The sequence below is a fragment of the Hyperolius riggenbachi genome, chromosome 3, assembly GCF_040937935.1.
Source record: "Hyperolius riggenbachi isolate aHypRig1 chromosome 3, aHypRig1.pri, whole genome shotgun sequence".
NCBI lineage: Eukaryota > Metazoa > Chordata > Amphibia > Anura > Hyperoliidae > Hyperolius > Hyperolius riggenbachi.
The window spans coordinates 160,598,251-160,620,185 of NC_090648.1; the positions used below are offsets into that span (position 1 = coordinate 160,598,251).

A 21,935-nucleotide genomic window follows, 5' to 3' on the forward strand; every position below is an offset into this window, starting at 1 on the left:
TCTGCATCAGTGTTTTACTTCAGCTTACATCTGGAAATATGCCTGAAGAAGGGGACTAGATCCCAGAAAGCTTGCATCATTTAACTCTATTAGTTAGCCATTAAAAGGTATTATTTCTTACAAAACGTTGTTTTTTTTCTACCTATATAATTTGTTTGGCTAACACGGTACAGAAACTTTTTTGCTACTATCAGTAATTACTAGCAAATAGCAATACAAAGGCTTTTTTCATCTTTTCATGGTTTATGTGAAAAAATATGACATTTACAGAGAACAGTTTTCACTGTAGGCATTACTATGGAGGACTGTGTCCAGCACATCCAGCGTACAGAAACAATCTTCGCTGGCTGTAATACTGTGAGTAAAATGTGTTCAGAATGATGGGAAGCAGAAATATTGCCTTAAATGGAACCTAAACTGAGAAAGATATGGATTTTACCTTTTAAAATAATACCAGTTGCCTGACTCTCCTGCTGATCCTGTGTCTCTATACTTTTATCCCCAGCCCCTCAACAAGAATGCAGATCAGGTGCTCTGACTGAAGTCAGACTGGATTAGCTGCTTGCTTGTTTCAGGTGTGTGATTCAGCCACTACTCCAGCCAAAGAGATCAGCAGGACTGCCAGGCAACTGGTATTGTTTAAAATGAAACATCCATATCCCTCTCAGTTTAGGTTCCCTTTAAATGTGTGTAAATAATCATCAGTTGCAGCTCTGTGTGTTCCCATCTCTCTGCCACACAGTCTAAAGTAAGCAGTTTACAGCCAAGGAGATCCCATTCTGAAGCATCCAAGTAAGGAAAAAATACAAATCTTTATTTCCAGATCTTTCTCTGTATCTAAAAATCCCTCAGCTTCTTTCATATGATCACTGAGAGAGCAGGTAGGGCAGAAACAAATAGTAAAACATTCCTCTGGTAACTGCTTGCTGACCACATCACGCCGATGGGCGTGGCCGCGGCGGCAGCCCCAGGACCGCCTAACACCGATCGGTGTAAAGTCCTTTGGGCTCGCAGTGCAGGAGATCGCGCACACGCTGTGCGTGCATCTCCTGCTTGGTGGGTGGAACTCCGCTCTGCCTTCAGTCTCCCAGCGGCGGTCGCCGCTCGGACACTGTTACTGTCTAATTACCTTGTACAGCACTGCGATCTGCAGCAGTGCTGTACTGGGGACAGCTGTGCGACATGGCTGTCCCCCTGGGACACTAGAGAGCGATGATTTGCTGGCTGCGGGGAGGGAGGGGAAAAAAAATAAAATAAATAATAGTAACATTTATTTAAAAAATAAACATAAAAATATTGATAAAAAAAAATAAACACAGGGGGAGTGATCAGACCTCACCAACAGAGAGCTCTGTTGGTGGGGAGAAAAGGGGGGGGGGATCACTTGTGTGCTGTGTTGTGCAGACCTGCAGCTTGGCCTTAAAGCTGCAGTGACCTATTTTAAAAAAAATGGCCTGGTCTTTAGGGGGGGTTTAACACCGTGGTCCTCAACAGGTTAATGGTGATAGAGAAGTGTAACCTAGCTACATGTTCAGCTCTGCCTCCCCTCACCTGATGCCGACACAAATTGTTACAAACAGCTGGGAAGCAAGGCATTTTTTCTCCACAGGAGACTGTGATGAAATACCTCTGAAAAGCTTTCTAGTGTTGCTGGCTAAAAGCTCTATAGGAATGTGGGGTTTACCAAAGAACAGTTTCTTTGATAGTTGTTCTTTAACAAGTTATTTCCATGTTTTTTTAGGGGCTTTATAACTCATACAGGGACAGACAACCCAGTGAACAGCTTCAATGGATTTTATTTTATTCCATCAGTTCATCAACACTGTAAATCTTTACAGTATTGACAAACTCATGGAGTAAAAAGCAACTTAAGCAGACTGGTGTGCTAACCTACTTTGGACTTACTGTGATTGAAAAAGGATAGTTTGACATACTAACTTGGTTATGCACCCAGCTAACCTCAAGTAATGGTTTGTGACCCTGTACCTGATCACCTCTGGATCCTAATGAGTCTTCCCTCAGCACCCTCTGGTCCTCTGACACTCGCTGGGACCCTCCCGCTGATCAGGGTTGGCTCCTTTGCAAGAGTGGCGCAGTACAGATCGTACACGTGCAGGCACAGTATGGACGCATGCATGCTTGAAAAGGAGCGTGGCTCCAATCAGATTACAGACAATCCCTTGTTGGTAATCTTTGAAGGGTCTGCGCTCGGTGACTGGGGACCGGAGGATGCACAGGGAAGCCTCATTAGGATCCAGAGACTTCCCTCTTCTTAGGTAAGTATTTTATTTTGCACCCAAGCTTTGGCTCAGTTATACTTTAAAATGAAGTTGGTAAGCAGCACCTCTCACTTGCTGTGAGTTGCCGAGCAATAGTGATTCAGACACACAAATCATTTCTATTGCCCTTTTCTCCTGGCAGACTCAAAGCGCCAGAGCTACAGCCACTAGGATGCACTCTATAGACAGTAGCAGTGTTAGGGAGTCTTGCCCAAGTTCTCTTACTGAATAGGTGCTAGCTTACTGAGCAGGAAGGGACATGAACCCTGGTCACCTGCGTCAGAGACAGAGCCCTTAACCAGTACACTATCCAGCCACAGATTCAAGCTTCAGATTCAATTTCACTCACATCCAGTTTTATGATAAGCTGTGTGTGACATGACAGATAATTCCCCCTCTGGTTATTGGTAAAGAATGTAAATAACATGTACACACAGATGCTTATTTCTCACTTTAGGGCAAGGGTAGGGAACCTTGGCTCTCCAGCTGTTAAGGAACAACAATCCCCACAATGCATTGCAGGCCACAGTCATGATTCATAAAGGCAAATGCATGCTGTGATTTGTAGTTTTATCACAGCTGGAGAGCCAAGGTTCCCTGCCGCTGCTAGCAAAAAAAACAAACACTGCTAGGTAGTACATTATTGCAAATCTTCCCTGTTGTATTGAAACAGTGGTTGTTGCTGAAAGGTTAGTCAATTAACAATTGTGTGATTTCCATCTCAAACAGGTGTTTGAAGTGAGAAGTTTTTACTTACCTGGAGCTTTTTCCAGAGCCCCCCACCCCCAGTCAGATCTCGCAGCACACTCTGGATCTCCTCCTATGTGCCACTGCCAGCTCCAAAAGCTAGAGGTCTAGTCCTTGGCTATTGTATATCCATGGTCGGGGGTGTGCGCCTCCTCAATCTCACCCCTGTAGCCAGGGGCGTTCTGCAGCTGTGCAGTACAATTCTCTGTGAACCGTGCAGATTGCAACTGGCGGTAAGGAGTGTGCTCAAGGTAGGTGTGCAGACAGGACCCCACATATGCAGTAGCCAGGAGGGGACCCAGAGGACACTAAGATACCTGACAGACTACTGGGGCTGGAGGAAGCCCCAGATTTTTTCCAGTTCAGTGTTCACCCCCTCCCAACCGCCTAATGCCATTCAGCCGCGGGAGGGTGACAGCCCCAAGACCGCCTAACGCCGATCAGTGTCAAGAGCAGTGGGCGGGAATTAGCATGGAATGCACGCATGCGCGATTGTTCCCTGCAGATACATGGAGCAGAGCGGCTAACAGGCTGTTAGGAAGAGAAAGGGGGAAAAACCCTTTTTTTACATCTGTACAGGGCTGCGATCTAGTGCAGCGCTGTTCAGGGGACACTAAGCTGTCCCTCTAAGCTGCTAACATTGAAATCCCTCTGAGAGGAGGCTACAAGTCTTGATCGCAGCCTAGGGCCAATTTAGGGGGGGGGGGGGGGGTGGGGGGGGGAAGGGGGGAGGGTTAACTATGGCCAATTTATATAAAAATAAAACTAACGATCACAGCAGCGATCAGAGACCACCAAAAGAAAGGCCAATTTGTGGCAAGTAAAGGAGGTAAGATTCATTTGTGTGCTAAGTTGTATGGCCGTGCAGCGAACTGTTAAAGCTGCAGAGTGCTGAATTGTGAAAAATAGTCTGGTCACTGGGGGTGTAAACCTGTGCTCCTCAAGTGGTTAAGTTGTCCTGAATTTGTTTAAAAAAAGGATACTCTTGCTATACATTCTGCACGCAGCTGCAATCACCACCACTGATTTATAAATGTTTTAGCAATCCTGCCTATGATGTAGTCTATCCACAGTGAGAGTGGAATGTCTGCATGTCTAGATGTCAGGAGGATCTCCATGACTAGCTATGGAGAGGTAGAATCATCTGATCCTCTCCCCTACACAGCCCTAACTTCTCCCTGAATTCAACAGGACAGTGTTTGAAGTGTGTAATGGACACAGTGGGGGTTGCAGGTTTTGTCTTTAGAGCTGTTGAGATGGAAGCAGCTCTAAGCATGAGCTCCTGAAAACCCACCTAATTTTACCTTGCAATGAGCAACTAAAGGGAAATAATCTGAAAAATGAAGCAACCTATGGAAGACTAAAGCTTATAATGCAAACAATCTGAATGAAATCTGAATGAAAAGAAGGGAAAACAATAAAAAGACACCAAAAAGGATTATCAAGCTGGACCACTCAGAGGAAAAGCAGAGAAGATCAAAGGAAAGCAAGCAGCAGCAGCAAACCAAATCCTGTCAACCAACAGATCCTAACAGCAGAAACCATCTCCAGAATCGGCCAAGTCTGCAGAACTGAGTCCTTTGAGGTAAGGGCATTCTGCTAAATATTACATTCTCTATAGAAATAAGAACAGTTTACTTAGCCATTTTACAATGGAAAGCTTAAAACCAGCAGAACAAAAGACTAGCCATGTTACAGATGAGCCCAGCACAGCCAGCAGGGGGTCTCTGTCTGACACCCTGGAGATTGTTTACACACCCAAGAGCAAAAGCAAGAAAGCTAAGAAAGCTCAAAAACAGAAAATAATTCAAGAAAACCCAGAGACTCTTTATGCAGACTTCTCATCTAAACCCAGAATAAAAACAGATCTGTTATTCCACACAGAGGAAACCGAGGCCTGGCATAATGCTATCTGCCACCAATTCAAGAACACTGAATTAGGAAGTATACCAAAAGGGAAACAAATAAGAATTATGGATCAGGAGGACTCAGAGACTGTTTTGCTGACTGTTAGCGTGTACCACACTGGCACAATCCTGATACAAGGTGTACAACACTACCTGGAGGAGTTTGAAAAGCTGTATCCTCACATGCAAAATCAAGTAATAAGTCAAATAGAAAACCAGCCAGATCCTGATGCCATTAACAGTGGACATATACCTACCAAACCATCCTCCAGAGGCAAGGCTGCATCTGGTGTGAAAACATCACATCCCACACAAGACACCCTCAAGGACAGTTTATCTGAATTGGAAAGAGACTTTCACCTTTTCAGAGAGCAGATTGCAAAAAACAAAAATGACAATGAGATTACAATTAACCAACTAAAAACGGATTTGAAGTCACTCAAAGATGCAACTGAAATACTGCAAGCTGAAAACAACCAGCTTAAACAAGAGATTGCAAGCCTTAAACAAATAAACATCCAGCCCAGGGAAACGGCTCCACAAACACACCCCAGAGAAACAAATCAAGAGATCTACATTTCAAGTTCACAGGACCATGAAACAAAGCAAACGGAAAACACATCTCAAAGTTCAAAGAACAGCAATAACACCTCTGCAGAGAGACTCCAACCAAAGAGACCAAGCTTTGACATAGCACTGATAATTGATTCTAATGGAAAATACATCAATACAAGACGTCTTTTTCCTGGGAAACATGTTAAAACAATACCCTGCCCAACAATTGAAAAAGCAGCAGAGGTCATAAACAAGCCAAACTTCACTGCCCCTAAGCATATAATCATACATACAGGGACAAACAACCTGGACAATAGACAAGACCTCATTGCAGACAAACTGTGCTCCTTAATAATGGCCACAGAAAAACAATTCCCTAGCTCCAAAATCATTTTGTCTAAATTGCTACCAAGAAAAGACATCTCTCCACAGACAATCCAGGATATAAATAAGCAGCTGACTACCAAAATCAGCCCATCAGCAAACCTACAACTGGCAGAACATTTCTCTATATCAGATCAGCATCTGTATGACAATAAATACCTCAATAAGCGAGGAGTGAGCCTGCTGGCAAAAGAGTTTAAAGACCTGGTGCTTAAGAGGCCCCTGACACCCAGACCGCAGACAGCGGCAGCACCAGCCGATCCAAGCCAGACTACCCCCAAAAGGCATAACATAAATCACTCTGTAAACCAAAATGTGAATCCCCTGAGATGGCAACAGAGGAGGAACCCAGCCACCACAAGACCTACAACTGAGATAACACCACAGAGCACTGACATTGCAGAAGAACTAAGGAAACTGCTTCTTGCCACACACAATATGCTGAAGGATGGACTGTGGAAAACTGACTGCCCTATAAACAGCTCATTACAAGGTAAACAAAACCAAACACAATATGAAACCCCTCATAATTAGCAGCTGGAATATTCAAGGCTTGAATGCTTCAGCTTTTGGAACCAAAATAAACGACCCAGACTTTGAAGAAAGACTAAGAAAGGTGGACATACAGATCCTCTTAGAGACATGGACCCAGACAGAGGACGAGTCATCAGTACCCATTGGTTATCGGGAATTCACTGTCGCAGCCCAGAAACACAAACATATCAAGCAGGGCCGCTGCTCAGGAGGGATTATAATCTGGTATAAGGAGGAGCTCCAAGAATACATCAAACCAGTGAAGAGAGGAAAGAGCCACATCTGGTTAAAGTTAAGCAGCCCCATCATCTCTTCTCAGACTGACATTTACCTCTGTGCAGCATATATTGCACCAGCAGAATCACCATACTCTAATCCAGAGAGCTACCAAGTCCTACAAAGGGAAGCTGCTCACTTCCAAACCTTGGGGAAAATACTCATCTATGGTGACCTAAATGCCAGAACAGGAACAGAAAAAGACTACCTCACCTCAGAAGGCAATTTCCATATATTTGGACCTGAGACCCAGTACCCTGAAACCACACAGAAAGATAGAAACAGCTATGACAGCACAGTCAATAAGTATGGGAAACAACTGCTGAACCTCTGCAAAGGTCTAGGACTTCACATCCTTAACGGCCGAACCAAGGGGGACTCTCTAGGGAGATATACACTAAATTCCCATGTAGGTAGCAGTGTGGTGGACTATGCCATCAGTGACATGGACCCTGCAAGCATCCGCGCTCTCATAGTCACCCCACAATCACACCTGTCAGACCACAACCAAATCCTACTATACATCAATTCCTCAAGCAAACCCTCTGTACAACAACATCCAGGAAGCCTGTGTAACCTACCACCCACTTTTAAATGGTCCAGAGAATCAACCATAAAGTACAAGGAGACTCTCAACAGACCAGAAGCAATACAGCTACTTCTGGACTACCAAACGTATACCTACAACCCTGATCAACAAGGTGTGCAGCAAGCAGCAAAGTACTTTAACCAGATATTACACACCATTGCAGAAATGGCCAACATCAGAAGGACTGCCCAAAAGAGACCATCAAAGAAAAACTCAAACAAATGGTTCGACAGTGAATGCAAGTCACTAAGAAACAACCTACGAGCCATATCAAACAAAAAACACAGACATCCAAACAACATGGAATTGAGGACAGCACATGACGCCGCACAACGTCAATATAAAGCGACCATTAAAAAGAAAAAACAAAATCACATCCAAAATCGACTCGAACGGCTTGAAGAATCCCTGCAAGACAACTCCTTTTGGGAGACCTGGAAACAAATTGGCAAAAAACCCAAACAAAATAATCAGCATATCCAAAATGGCCAAGTCTGGCTACAATACTTCAAAGACCTATACAGAGACATTCCTATAAAAGAACTCAGCCCAGAACAAGAACAAATATTCAGCAAATTAAAGAACCTGGAGGAGAAGGTGAAAGATTTTCAAAACCCACTTGACACACCTTTCACACTGGAGGAAATAAAAGAGAAGATACAATCCATGAAAGGCAAAAAAGCTAGTGGCACAGATGGAATCCTATCAGAAATGATCAGGTCTGGCACCACAGAAATCCATGCTGCAATATGGAAACTATTCAACCTGGTCCTGTACGCCGGTTACTTCCCTGAGGTCTGGAATGAAGGACTTATAACTCCCATTTACAAGAGTGGAGATCGCTATGACCCAGCCAACTACAGAGGCATCTGTGTGAGCAGCACACTGGGAAAACTGTTCAACAGCATCCTGAATAAGAGAATCCTCACCTTTCTCACACAGCACAATGTTATCAGTAAGAGCCAAGCAGGTTTTATGCCAAACCATCGCACCACCGACCACATCTACACCCTGCACACCCTTATCAAGCACCATGTACACAGACGAAGAAAGGGAAAAATATTTGCCTGCTTTGTGGACTTTAAAAAGGCTTTTGACTCAGTGTGGCATCCTGGTTTGTTCCTGAGACTCCTAGAGAGCAGAATAGGAGGGAAAACATATGATGTCATAAAGAGCTCATACACTGGGAACAAGTGCAGTGTGAAAGTAAATGGGAAAAGAACACCTTTTTTCCTCCAGGGTCGGGGGGTAAGACAGGGTTGCAGCCTGAGTCCAACACTTTTCAACATATACATCAACAAATTAGCCTCAGCCCTAGAGGCTTCATCAGCACCAGGACTCACCCTGCATGACACAACAGTGAAATTCTTACTGTATGCAGATGACCTCTTACTGCTATCACCAACTAAAGAAGGCCTACAAGACAGCCTAGAAACCCTGGAGAAATTTAGCACAACATGGGCACTCCCCATTAATCTAAAGAAAACCAAAACCATTGTGTTCCAGAGGAAAAACAGGTCAGCCCAGAGCCCATCCTTTATACTCAATGACTGTGAAATCAGCAGAACCGATAAATATACCTACCTTGGTCTGGAAATCAACCAATCAGGAAGCCTTAAGTCAGCCATGGAGGCCCTAAAAGCCAAAGCATGCCGAACGTTCTATGCCATCAGGAAAGAACTGTACCACCTCAAACCACCAGTAAAGGTCTGGCTGAAGGTTTTTGACAGTGTCATCACCCCAATCCTACTGTATGGAAGTGAAGTATGGGGCCCCACCACCTACCCAGACCAATCAAAATGGGAATCCAGCCCAACAGAAATATTCCACCTTGAGTTCTGCAAACACCTTCTCCATGTCCATCGGAGTACCTCAAACAATGCCTGCCGAGCTGAGCTGGGGAGATTCCCATTACTGCTTGAGGTACAGAAAAGAGTGTTGTCCTTCTGGGCCCACCTACAGAGCAGCAGCCCCGACTCACCCCACTACAAAGCCATGCTGCACAATGAAGACAAAGAAAAGCTGTGTGCACTGAAAGTCGTGGTCAGCTCTATACTCCCTCCAACCCCCGACCCACAGGTCATAACAAAAGTCCAGATAAAACACACCACAGCTAAGAGCAAAGAAAACTATGTGGAAAAATGGAGGAGTGAAATAAAACAGTCACAAAAGCTAGCCATATACCAGTCTCTACAAAGAGAATATAAAATGGCCCCATACCTGGAAAAGCTGCAAAACTCTCAAGAGAGGCACAACCTCGAAATAGAGTCTGGGAGACACAGACAGACGTACAAACCCAGGGAAGAGAGACTATGCAAACACTGTGAGCAGAAGACCCTTGAGGATGAAAGCCACTTCCTGCTGCACTGCCCCAAATATACTGCAACCAGGGACACTTACTTTAAGAAATTGTCGGAACTATTCCCAGACTTTCTCACACTAGAAGATGAGAGAAAAACATATATCCTACTAGGAGAAGAGGAATCCACAGTGACAATCGCTGCACACTATGTCACAGCATGCCACAGACTGAGAGGAGCATAACAGAACTGTAAACCTAAAAATGTCCACTGACTGCTTAGCCATTGTCCCCCTACCCCACCCCCTCCCATGTCCCCTATTTCCCCTTGCTTTGGCAATACCTGTAATGAATCTTGGTCATGCCAATAAAGCTATCTTTGATTTGATTTGATTTGATTTGAGTGGCAAACTCTAACCACATGACTGCAGACAATTGTTAACTCTCCATTGTGTCAGTATGACAGGTAATGGTTCCAAATATTTTATCAGTTAGCAGCATTTTTTTATAGTCTACCCAGCCATCCCAGGTTTTTTGAATCATTGGTAACTATCCAACTGGAGATGTTGTTGTTGTTTTTTTTCCATTGCTGTCAGCCTGCTCATCTAGGAGAATTTCATTTCAACAAAGACAGTAAAAATAAAAGATTATTTGTAAAATGAAAAAGACTTCTAATGCTTACAAATTAGTATTACTGTCTCCAGACCCAGATTTACCTCGCAGGAGCAAGTGTACTGGCTGTCTCAGCTGTCACTTCTCTTACTTCCCTTGCCCATCATAGGTAGCTACAGGTGCCCCTTAGTATTAGGCAGCCAGAAGTACTCTCAATATTAAGTAGCTAGCGGTGTCCCCAAGTATTAGGTAGCTGGAGAAACCTTTGTATTAAGTACCTAGATGTGCCCCTGAGTGAAGGGAGATCTCGTCAGTGGAATGCTGAGAGCTGGGTGAGTAACCTCTCATTTACACTCTCATCAGGACTCTGCACAGGGTAGGAGGAAGGCACTCGGGGAGGGGAGTGAGCCGCCTTTCCATCATCAGATGCCTGTAGGCACGCGCCTACAGTGCCTTATGGTAAATCCGGCCCTGACTGTCTCTCACTTCCTGCTCCTGTGATTAGGGTTGATCAGAGTGTTCAGGAGGTGCAGAGTGCGGCAAAGCATGGCAGAGAGGGGTAACTTACCCATATTTCCTCCTCTTGCAGCTGCCATGTACAATGCTCTCCCTCTTCTGTTCTGGACATTTCTGCTTTCACAGCTGGAATTTGGAAAGATGGCGCAGCATGCGACACAGCCGGTAACCTCCCTGCCACAGCCGGCACACACCAAACATTCCGCTGCAGTTTTTCTTTTCATGTAACTGATCTCTCTCATCCCTTACTGTGAACACCAAGGTTCATATTCAATTCATGGTGGGGAAAGTAGGATAGTAGGATTCCTTCAAAGCTAAATAACACGTTAACATAGCTTCCTCTTGTGATTGGTGCCAAGTCATGCTTTAACCCTCTAGGCGATACAATTATATCGCCCAGGAGGGGGCGCAGCACTTTTTAAAAACAATTTTCTTTTTTAAATCATGTAGCGAGCCCAGGGCTCGCTACATGATAGCCGCTGCGCAGCGGCATCCCCCCACCCACTCCGATCGCCTTCGGCGATCAGAGTAAGCAGGAAATCCCGTTCAGAACGGGATTTCCTGCTGGGCTTCCCCGGTCGCCATGACGACGGGGCAGGATGGCGTCACCGACGTCATGGACGTCGTGACGTCAGAGGGAGTCACGATCACCCCGCACTGATTGGCCAGGCTGCGCAAGGGGTCTGGGGGGGGGGCTGCGCGGCACGGCGGGTAGCGGTGGATCGGCGGCGAGCGGAAGTTACACGCAGCTAGCAAAGTGCTAGCTGCGTGTAACAAAAAAAATTATGCAAATCGGCCCACCAGGGCCTGAGAACTCCTCCTGCGCGACATACCCCGAGCTCAGCTCGGGATTATCGCTCAGGAGGTTAAGCTTGTGACGATCATCTAAAGGGTTTGCCTGTAAACTTTCTGGAGGTCATCATTACTATCCTGTGATTGTATCACTTAGTGGCCCATATGCAGTTGACTTTTTTTTCCTGAGTTTTCTTGTAGGAGATAAACTATCATCTTCTATTTAAAATAACTTTCCAGCGCTTTTAAACTGAAAAAGTACTTCAAAGTAGGTGAAGTAGTACTGACAAAGTTATTTTGAGTATTTTCTTGCTTTCTGGTGGCTTTAAAAGCATTTTATTGACAAGTTTACAAATATCACCTAGGAGAAACCTCAGGAGAAAAAGTTAATTGCATATGGGCCAGTGAGCCAATAAACTCGAGCCAAGAGGTTATGAATTGGGACTTTGATAGCCGCATACTACTTCTATGAAGTGGGCATGCTAAAGGGATGACAATGACAGTCAACGATCTAGAAATATTAAAAATCTTGACACTCAACGACCATGCTTTTATTGTGCTCAATGTAATTATTTTTTTTGTACCCCAGGAGAACAGGTGCCTGTGTGACGCCTTGGAGCACGTTCTGAAAAGTATATTAAAAAGGATACTGCTACTTTGCAAATATCTTTTAAGAACATACTGTACTTGATCCAACTCGATATTCAACACCAACGTGAGCAGAATGAGAACAGTACAACTGGAAACCCATTTGATGATAAATTAACTCTTGACTCAGTGCTAATCCATCCAGTATCACATGTACACATGCAGGACAAGCTTAGCTCTTATGAGTGCACTGAAACTTTTCAAGAGTTGAATTAAGCAAAGAGGACTTTCATCGTCTTGCCATTGATTCATCTTCAGCTCTTACTGATTTATAGCAGAAGAAACCAAATTAGCAGCCACTTATTTTACAGCATTTATTTTGAGCCTAATTTTGGTCTGTTTTTCAGTTGTTGCAGTGAACGTGCGCGGATGTGTTTCTGCCTAATGACTCTCTGTTGACTGATCTGTTCTATCTGTACCCATTACATCCATTCAGCAACAGTGGCTGATGACTGTGACCTGTGGCCTATATGCAGAGAACATGTTTGGAGATCACACTTTTCCTGGCGCTTGTTATAGATGTCTCACACTTAGACTGGATGCCTGCCAGTTCCCTGTATAAAAAAATAAGAGGCAAACTTCAATGACAAAAGCATAAAAGATAACACATATTTGTGCTGAGTTCAGAAATGATGCATTATTATTTAAATCCGGTATAATGAACTCTACAGAGAAAACTTTGCCGTTAAGTTTAGTATTCCAATTTAAAATGAGCCAGTTCCTATACTCACTCTACTTAGTTGCCTATTTGGTATACAGGGTTTTTATAGGCAAGCCCATTTTAACCGGGCAGGTGAAGCTGGTGATGGGGAAACATGTGGGTATCTGTATGTGTGTGTTCGTCGGGTATGCCAAATACAGAGTATGCAACAGAGAAAAATAAATTAACTTACCTGTTGTTCAGAAGCAAGTTCTTCCCTCCTCCAGGGGGTCTCAGTCTCCATGTTTCCCTATATCATTGATGCTCCTGTGGCCCACCAGCAGGTGAAGTGGTAATCAAAGGACTAGGGGTGTCACAAAGAGTTTCCATACCTATCTGCAATATCGAGTCAGGTCACAATGGCCCAGGGAAATTTGGGCGCACCATGTGCCGCCATAGGCTGTAATGTGAATTAAGGCTATAGTGACGCTCACACTGTAATTTGGGCGCCGTCAAAAGACAGAGCCCTAATTACTATAAAAACAGCATAATCCACAATAGCTGAATTCTTTCCCCTGAATCTATAGTGGCCTGGAGGGGGAATAGTAATTAACACAGCCGGGACTTTTGCAGGCGCAGGGTGAGATGTTTTTCAGCTTCACCCTGCACTCAAAATTCCCAGCGCTGTTTTTGCTTGTCTGTCTGCAATACGCATAGGGCTTTGTGTGTGTATGTGAGTGAGGGGGTCAGGTTTGCAGCCCTAGATTCAAGGCAACCTCCATAACGTAAAAATGTTTGGTTGGCTGATGATGGGAACTGGCCTGATGACATCACCAGGCAAGGATCAGTTACACACAGCTGGGGGAGGCCAGATGCGGTATATTCTCCTTTCTACAGACTTTTCACTCCTTTCTTCACTGCTTTTCAAGTAACTTATAAATGAAATTAAGCTACGGTGCTTTGCCTTTAATCACTTAACACTTCAAAACCCCTGTCCCACTTATATTTCCAAAAATGCCCGGGCAGTTTTCTTTGATGGGCGGGGCTTAGCTTCTGTGCAGCCAAAAAATGAGGCTTGGGTAAGAAAATCAAAGTTCTGATGCTGTGAAACTGTTAAAGAAACACCAAGCCTTCTCAGTGCTGCTAAGCAGATTTTTAGTCTGGAGATTCACTTTAACCTCACCTGCTTCTCCAGTGGCCTACTTATGTCACTCATACCACCTTCCATGCATGGTTTAAAAACTTTTTAATGGCTACTTTGGGTCTTTCTCCCTTACCCTGTTTACTTGTCCCTACCTTTAGCATACTCAAATAAGCTTTCAAGACTCACCTTTTCAAAACTGTCCATCCATTATCTTCTGTTCCCTTTCACTCCCACCCACAGCATTGATTACCCCATAACCAATCATGCAGGTTGGGTTGCCAATACTTTGGAAAAATGTAGATTTTACATGTATGTGTACATGTGTATTTTACACTTTAATTTTTAAGTATTTATATAGCACCAACATAGTGTGCACTGCTGTCCAGAGTATATTGTCTTGTCACTAACTGTCCCTCAGAGGGTCTCACAATCTAGTCCCTACTATAGTCATATGTCTGTGGTATGTATTGTGTAGCACATGTAGTCTAGGACCAATTTAGGGGGAAGCCAATTAACTTACAGTATCTGTATGTTTTTGGGATGTGGGAGGAAATCGGAGTGCCCGGAGAGAACCCACACAGACACAGGGAGAACATACAAACTCCTTGCAGATGTTGACCTGGCTGGGATTTGAACCAGGGACCCATCGCTGCAAGGCAAGAGCACTAACCAGTACACCACCATGCTGCCCGACAGTTTTCATCATGGTGCTCCTTGAAGAAGAAAATAACTTGTAACAATACTGTGTAGTTCATTGACTCTCAGTCAGAGCTCTGACCACAGTTCTGATGAGAACCCCAGAAGTTCACAGATTTCTGTATTCCATGGCCACATTGCTACACTTTCAGGATCCATTTGCATCCCATCCAGCGATCGTTGCCACAACAGATAACTAAACCAAAGGTCTGTCCTTAAAGGGAACCTAAACTGAAAAGGATATTAATTTTTCCTTTTAAAATAATACCAGTTGCCTGACTCTCCTGCTGATCCTGTGTCTCTAATACTTTCAGCCACAGCCCCTGAACAAGCATATGCAGCAGATCAGGTGCTCTCACTGAAGTCAGACTGGATCAGCTGCATGCTTGTTTCAGGTATGCGATTCGGGCACTACTGCAGCCAAAGAGATCAGCAGGACTTTCACACCACTGGTATTGTTTAAAAAGAAACATCCATATCCCTCTCTGTTAAGGTTCCCTTTAAAGTGGATCCGAGATGAACTTTTACTCATTGCATAATTGTGTTCCTTTCCTATTGTTTATAGGGCATTCCTCAAGCCAAATACTTTTTTGTTTTTCAACAAAGTTCAACACAATAGGCAAAGGTACCTCGCACACAATGTATTGGATGCTGCTGGGAGATTACTCTATGTTCTACTGGACTTGCTTCTAACACTGTGCCTCCACGCTGACAGAACCTCCAAACTTAGCATCAATAGAAACAACTAAACGTGGGCACCAGTTCATGAAGCTTCTTTTATTCCAGGAGTGACATATAAGACATTTCAGATGTTAACATCTGAAATGTCTTATATGTCACTCCTGGAATAAAAGAAGCTTCATGAACTGGTGCCCACGTTTAGTTGTTTCTATTGATGCTAACTTTTTTGTTTTTGTTTCAATACTCTAATTCCCTATAAACTAAACAAGCCACACCTACAGGTTTTCAGTGAGCCAAGGCACTTTCAGACAGTAGCAAGGACGCATGGAAGCTCAGTCTGGGCAGGAAGAGGGGGAGGTATTACTAGCCAGAGATTTCAGAGGCAGAGGGGAGGAGGGAGCAGGAGGGCGGATTAGGTTTATTTGCTCAAGAACCAGATAAGCCTGCCTCTGTGTAATGTTTACAAACAACATGGCTGCTGTCATTGTATCACAGGAAGAAATAATCATATTCTATTAAAGCTGTTTGCAGCTAGATTTGCTGTGTAAACTATCTAAACTTTACATAAGATATATATAGACAAGTTACTTGTTGTTATTAGTTTTTCATCTCGGATCCGCTTTAAGCATAGTGATCAGGCCCACATTATCTTAGATTCATCTTCTCTTAAATTGGGCACTTGATCAGGGAGGATCCTATTCTCCTTCTGTTTCAAAGTACTAATATAATTACCCAAATAATTTTTTTAATAATAATAATATAAATAAAAAAATTACAATAAAAAAAAACAAACACCATAAATAGTTACCTAAGGGTCTGAACTTTTTTTAATATGCATGTCAAGAGAGTATATTACTATACTTTTTTAAATTATAAGCTTGTAAATAGAGTTGGACGCAAATTGAAAAAATGCACCATTATTCCAAATAAAATATCGGCGCCATAAATTGTGATAGGGACATAATTTAAATGGTGTAATAACTGGGACAAATGGGCAAATAAAATACCCGGGTTTTAATCACTGTAGCATGTATTAATTTCAAACTATAGTGGCCAAAAACTGAGAAATAATGAATTTTTTCTATTTCTTTCGTAATCTTCCTGTTAAAATGGATTTAGAATAAAATAATTCTTAGCAAAATGTACTACCCAAAGAAAGCCTAAATGGTGGCGGAAAAAACAAGATATAGATCATTTCAGTGTGATAAGTAATGATAAAGTTATTGGCGAATGAATGGGAGGTGAAAGTTGTTTGGATGCATAAGATGAAACAACACTGTAGGCTGAAGTGGTTAACCATTTTTACCAGTTTTTCATTGACATGCTTATGTACACATGCATTTTTTTGCTGACATACTGGTTCCCAGGGTGAACAGTTTGCCGTCCTGGTGGTCAGAAAAACACAGTGTCATTAACTATTAGGAGAGCAGTTGGAGGTTACAAGAACTCTGACATTAGTTTCCTCCTTGGAAGAGAATGAGGATGAAGCTGCAAAGCAAAGACTAATATTGATAGAGTGGCCAGGTCAATGGCGTACAGTTTCAGCAGCAGCTTCATATTACATGTTTCTGTTTTCCTCATAAACACATGGGAATTCAATATAGAGTACAGACTTCATTTAGACTCCAAGCATTTGGAAATCAGCTGAGTAAGGTTGGCAGGCGTCTGGGCTGTGCAGGTGAACATGTGCAGCAGGTGGAACATTGACCTTCATCCTATTCTTCATTTTGTCATTATCCTTCTTTAATTATTAAATACTGATACTAATACACACATTCATATTTGCCAAGAGCTGCCTGAGGCCACTGTGCAATATTGTAACGATGCTTTGGTTGCATACTAAAGAGACTGTTTTCAGTCCTCCATAGTGCCCAGCATCAGATAGTACAGTAGAGCAGAATCTTGTGCTTTATATATGGTATTCATTTTGAAATATGAAAGACAATAGTAACTGAATTATATGCTTAAAGTGACCACTACACTCTTTTACAGGTAATTGACCTAAAGGCCCCTTTCCACTACCCGCGATCCACTTGAACCGGTGTTTTGCCAATCGCTAGTGCACCATGATTTACATGTAAATAGCGGTGAACTTTTCCATTAGCGCCTTTCGATTTTTCATGAATTGCAGTCGTCGGGCTGCATGATTATTGGTGCGATTGCGATTCGCTCCCGATGGCTCATGTCACGATCGCCGCAAGTGAAAAGAGAAGCTTTTGCAATTGCGATTGCGCTTGCAAGTGGAAAAGCAGCCTAATTCCGATTTGTTTACCAATACAGGCGCATTACATGTATTTATTTTAATGCTGACCTACCTTGCCCTTTTTCATACACTAAAGTATAACTCTTTACAGATGTAGTGCTACATTAAAAAATGTTCTTTCCTGCTTTATCTTATCAGGATTGATGGGTAAAATAGAATATTTTACTTAAAAATTACCTAAAGTTTAGAAAGACAGAGTCTGTCACGGCAGGCTTTGTCTTAATTCTGCATGATGGGGTGGGGTGTTAAGGGCTAAATACTTTCCTGTTGCAATGTAATCAGAACTCACTGACACTCCTCCCCCCTCCTCAGGGATGCAGTCGCGGTCACATATATGAAGTCTGCCAAGGCTTTTTGGAAATTTCTGCCTGTGTTGCCCCACCCGCCACCTGCTCAGCAGCCACCTACTGTTGGGTGGCGGCAAGGGGTTGGAGCGATCACCTGCCTGGATGAATTACCTCGGATCAAGTAAGTATTTAACCCCAAGTCTCTCCGTACTGTCTGCAGGGACTACCTGTATTTAGTTAGCCATTTTATTAGGCGAGTCTTGCTAGTATTGAGTACCTTTTTGTACATTTTGGCCTGGGAGTCGAACTCATGACCTCATGCTGACCCCCCCCCAAAAATATATAATATATATATATATATATATATATATATATATATATATATATATACGCTGCTTGGGGCCACAAAAGCTTAGGCACCTCAGCACCCCTGGTTTTCATACTACATGCAAGTGGTAAAACTGGCCAATTAAAATTGGATGTGTGTACCAGGCTTCAGTGTTTGTGTATAAGGATACTACGGTCAGGGCAGCCATCGGGGGGGACAACTGACACTGCAGTGTGGGGCCCAGGGGCTTCTTGGGGCCCTGGGCTCCCCAATGCGCTGGAAGGGCCGCATGTGCTGGCTGTGGGCCTGTGGCTCACTCACCAGCACACCGCGTTCCAGCACTGAGAGAAGAGTGACATCAGCGCTTGAACGTGGGGAACAGATGAGTTAGCCCCCTACAGCGGTCTTTCTATACTGGGGCACCACCTATATCTGGCTACAGGCTACCTATACTGGGGCACCACCTATACCTAGATACCTATACTGGTGCACTACCAATACCTGGCTACCTATACTAAGGGCACCACCTGTACCTGGCTACCTATACTGGGGCACCACCCATACCAGGCTACCTATACTGAGGGCAACTATACCAGGCTACCTATACCGGGGCACCACCTATAGTTGAATACCTATACTGGATGCACCTGTATCTTGCTAGTCTATACTGGGGCCATGGCCGTTTCTACGGCCGTGCGGAGCGTGCCACCGCCCGGGGCGCTGCTGGGAGGGGGGCGCTGTGATGGAGGGGGGAGCCGCAGCCGCGGGGAGGGAAGCCCGACCTCTCCCTCCCTTCCTCTCCCCGGGCCGCCCTCCGTGCGATCCCCGCTCGGACTGCAGAGTAATGCGCAGGGAAGCACTGTGCATAAGTAACTACTCACCTCGCTGGCTCCAAGCGCTGCTCTCTCGCCGCCAGTCTCCTCTCTGCCTACACGCTGATACACACACACGCTGCTTCCTGTTTAGCAGCGTGTGTGTATCAGCGTGTAGGCAGAGAGGAGACTGGCGGCGAGAGAGCAGCGCTTGGAGCCAGCGAGGTGAGTAGTTACTTATGCACAGCGCTTCCCTGCGCATTACTCTGCAGTCCGAGGGGGGATCGCACGGAGGGCGGCCCGGGGAGAGGGAGGGAGAGGTCGGGCTGCCCTCCCCGCGGCTGTGGCTCCCCCCTCCATCATGGGGGGCACCTACCTAACCTATACTGGGGCAGCTACCTATCTAACCTATCCTGGGGGGCACCTACCTATCTAACCTATCCTGGGGGGCACCTACCTAATCTAACCTATCCTGGGGGCACCTACCTAATCTAACCTATACTGGGGGCACCTACCTAATCTAACCTATACTGGGGGCACCTACCTATCTAACCTATCCTGGGGGGCACCTACCTAATCTAACCTATACTGGGGGGCACCTACCTAATCTAACCTATACTGGGGGGCACCTACCTAATCTAACCTATACTGGGGGGCACCTACCTATCTAACCTATCCTGGGGGGCACCTACCTAATCTAACCTATACTGGGGGCACCTACCTATCTAACCTATCCTGGGGGGCACCTACCTAATCTAACCTATACTGGGGGGCACCTACCTAATCTAACCTATACTCAGGGGCACCTACCTATCTAACCTGGGGGGCAGCTACCTAATCTAACCTATACTGAGGGGGCACCTACCTATCCTATACTGGGGGGCACCTACCTATCTAACCTATACTGGGGGGCACCTACCTATCTAACCTAAACTGGGTGGCAACTACCTATCTAACCTATACTGGGGGCACCTACCTATCTAACCTATACTGGGGGCACCTACCTAATCTAACCTATACTGGGGGGCACCTACCTAATCTAACCTATACTGAGGGGCACCTACCTATCTAACCTGGGGGGCAGCTACCTAATCTAACCTATACTGAGGGGGCACCTACCTATCCTATACTGGGGGGCACCTACCTATCTAACCTATACTGGGGGGCACCTACCTATCTAACCTAAACTGGGTGGCAACTACCTATCTAACCTATACTGGGGGCACCTACCTATCTAACCTATACTGGGGGCACCTACCTAATCTAACCTATACTGGGGGGCACCTACCTAATCTAACTTATACTGGGGGGCACCTACCTAATCTATACTGGGGCAGCTACCTATCTAACCTATACTGGGGGGCACCTACCTATCTGACCTGGGGGGCAGATACCTAATCTAACCTATACTGGGGGGCACGTACCTAATCTATACTGGGGCAGCTACCTATCTAACCTATACTGGGGGGCACCTACCTATCTAACCTATACTGGGGGGCACCTACCTATCTAACCTAAACTGGGTGGCAACTACCTATCTAACCTATACTGGGGGCAGCTACCTATCTAACCTATACTGGGGGCACCTACCTAATCTAACCTATACTGGGGGGCACCTACCTAATCTAACTTATACTGGGGGGCACCTACCTAATCTATACTGGGGCAGCTACCTATCTAACCTATACTGGGGGGCACCTACCTATCTGACCTGGGGGGCAGATACCTAATCTAACCTATACTGAGGGGGCAGCTACCTAATCTAACCTATACCGAGGGCACCTACCTATCTAACCTATACTGGGGGGCACCTACCTATCTAACCTATACTGGGGGGCAACAACCTATCTAACCTATACTGGGGGACACCTTCCTAACCTATACTGGGGGGCAGCTACCTATCTAACCTATAGTGGGAGCATTAACTTATCTAACCTGTATTGGGGGCACCTACCTACCTAGCTAGTCTATACAGGTGACAACTATACTGGCTACCTATATTGGAGGCACCTACCTAACTAACCTATACAGGGGGCATCTACCTATCTAACCTATGCTGGGGGCAACTATTCTGGCCACCTATATTAGAGGCACCCACCTAGCTAACCTGTACTGGGGGCACCTAACTATCTACCGGGGACGCCTGCCTATCTAACCTATACTGTGGGCAACTATACTGGCTACCTATACTGGAGGCACCTACCTGGCTAACCTATACCGGAGGCAACTATACTGGCTCACCTATGCCTGGCTACCTATACTGGGGGGACCTATAGCTGGCTACCTATACTGGGGTACCTATTCTGGGGGAATCTATACTGAGTGCAACTAGACCTGGCTAACCTACACTGCGGGCACCCATACCTTGCTTCGGGGGGGGGGGGGGGGGGGCGCAATTTTTACACCCTCGCCCTGGGTGCATTTTAGCCTAGAAACTGCACTGACTGGGGCACCAGCTATACCAGGCTACCTATATTGGGGCCATCTACACCAGGCTACCTATACTGGGGCACCACCTATAGCTGGCTACCTATACTGGGGGAACCTATACCTGGCTACCTATACTGGGTGCACCTATGCCTGGATACCTATACTGAGGCACCTATACCTGACTAGGGCAGGGGACGAGCTGAGACAGAAGGGGACAAGAGGTAACACAGGAGGATAAAAGAGGCACAGGGGGAGCAGAGGTGGACAAAAGAGGCACAGGGAGAAAAGAGATGAGATGGGAACATGAGGTCTCACAGAGGGGCACAAAAGAGGCACAAACTGAGGTGAGACAGAGGGGCACAAAAGTGGCACAGGAAGAAAAGAGGGTGGCAAAAGAGAACGGATAAAGGATAAGAACGAATCTACAAGTCCCTATCTCATTTGTTAACCGGGGACTACCTGTATTTTGCTTGTATTTGGCTCCACCCACAACATTCCATGGTCATGCCCACTTTT

General features: G+C 45.0%; 1 long non-coding RNA gene across 1 annotated transcript in view; it reads left to right on the forward strand.

Annotated features, from left to right (window-relative positions):
* The window catches only part of LOC137561205 (uncharacterized), a 34,544-nt gene continuing 12,609 nt past the window's right edge, over window positions 1-21,935 (forward strand). Inside the window, exons 1-2 of the long non-coding RNA XR_011029927.1 lie at window positions 1-107; window positions 17,875-18,030. This is a non-coding gene — a long non-coding RNA (uncharacterized lncRNA). The remainder of the gene's footprint in view (window positions 108-17,874; window positions 18,031-21,935) is intronic.